Here is a 1,993-nt window from a genome sequence, read left to right as displayed (position 1 = left end):
CTATATAGTACCACAGTCAGACCACAGTACTGAGACAGTCCTCTATATAGTACCACAGTCAGACCACAGTACTGAGACAGTCCTCTATATAGTACCACAGTCAGACCACAGTACTGAGACAGTCCTCTATATAGTACCACAGTCAGACCACAGTATTGAGACAGTCCTCTATATAGTACCACAGTCAGACCACAGTACTGAGACAGTCCTCTATATAGTACCACAGTCAGACCACAGTACTGAGACAGTCCTCTATATAGTGCCACAGTCAGACCACAGTATTGAGACAGTCCTCTATATAGTACCACAGTCAGACCACAGTATTGAGACAGTCCTCTATATGGTACCACAGTCAGACCACAGTACTGAGACAGTCCTCTATATAGTACCACAGTCAGACCACAGTACTGAGACAGTCCTCTATATAGTACCACAGTCAGACCACAGTATTGAGACAGTCCTCTATATAGTACCACAGTCAGACCACAGTATTGAGACAGTCCTCTATATAGTACCACAGTCAGACCACAGTATTGAGACAGTCCTCTATATAGTACCACAGTCAGACCACAGTATTGAGACAGTCCTCTATATAGTACCACAGTCAGACCACAGTATTGAGACAGTCCTCTATATAGTACCACAGTATTGAGACAGTCCTCTATATAGTACCACAGTCAGACCACAGTATTGAGACAGTCCTCTATATAGTACCACAGTCAGACCACAGTATTGAGACAGTCCTCTCTCTATATAGTACCACAGTCAGACCACAGTATTGAGACAGTCCTCTATATAGTACCACAGTCAGACCACAGTATTGAGACAGTCCTCTATATAGTACCACAGTCAGACCACAGTATTGAGACAGTCCTCTATATAGTGCCACAGTCAGACACTGCACAGGGGCTTTTCAAAACAGACAGGAAACAGGGAGAACAAGCAGAAAACACAAAAGTGATTTTAATTCCCCTCTTGCTTTTGTTGTATTGTAGTATTAGTGTTCTCTTAAGTTCTCTTTTAATTCTCCTTTTGTCAAAATGAAAATAGGTCCCTCATCTAAAAATGAAAGTCTCAACAGACATAGCCTGCGGGTCATAGCCGGCTCCGAGTGAAACCCAGAGAGCGTCACGTTTTTTAAGACCGGTGGGAGACAAGAGGGTGACCCTGCAACATGTGCTCACTGAACTTTAGCTCCTTCTCTTCCTGTAGGATGCCCCTCACTCTGACTGAGAGAGCCACACACAATACAGACAATGAGAGGCTGGGGAACAACAGATGCATCAGCCTTAGTTTTGGCCCAAACTCCAGAGAGGAGAGGCGTGCATGCAGCCACTGCCCACTTTGGGAAGGTACAGATACGTGAATCAATACCAATACTCTTTCTGTGTGTGTGTGTGTGTGTGTGTGTGTGTGTGTGTGTGTGTGTGTGTGTGTGTGTGTGTGTGTGTGTGTGTGTGTGTGTGTGTGTGTGTGAGGTGTGTGTGTGTGTGTGTGTGTGTGTGAGAAAGAAAATAGAGATATGTGTCATAGTTTACAATACATAGGGGGAAACTGTTGGGAATCCATTCCAGACAACCGTCATAACATGCTAACATAGTAAGTGAAAGGTTGCTGGATCAAATTCCCTGAGCTGATGAAAACAAATTTAAGGAAAAATATGTCGTTCTGCCCCTGAACAAGGTAGTTAACCCAGTGTAGGCCGTCATTGTAAATAAGAATGTGGACAGATCTTTGGCTGACACAGCACCCCAGATGTACACACTGCTATCTTCACCTAATCCCTCAGCACTGATCACACACACACACACAAATAAAGTTCATGACACTGTTGTGTCAGGTTGGGTATCAAATGCTGGCCATAAAAAAATGCGTCATGATTTTACATCATTGTGAACCTCTAGTGGTAGGCCGTGTTAAATAACGGTTTAAAAAAAATAGCATGTAATATCGCATGAATTCACAAGGGGGCACACATGTACCAAGGCATCTT

Source organism: Oncorhynchus mykiss, chromosome 7 (assembly GCF_013265735.2).
Source record: "Oncorhynchus mykiss isolate Arlee chromosome 7, USDA_OmykA_1.1, whole genome shotgun sequence".
NCBI classification, from domain to species: Eukaryota; Metazoa; Chordata; class Actinopteri; order Salmoniformes; family Salmonidae; genus Oncorhynchus; species Oncorhynchus mykiss.
Note: the sequence above shows the minus strand (reverse complement) of the source record.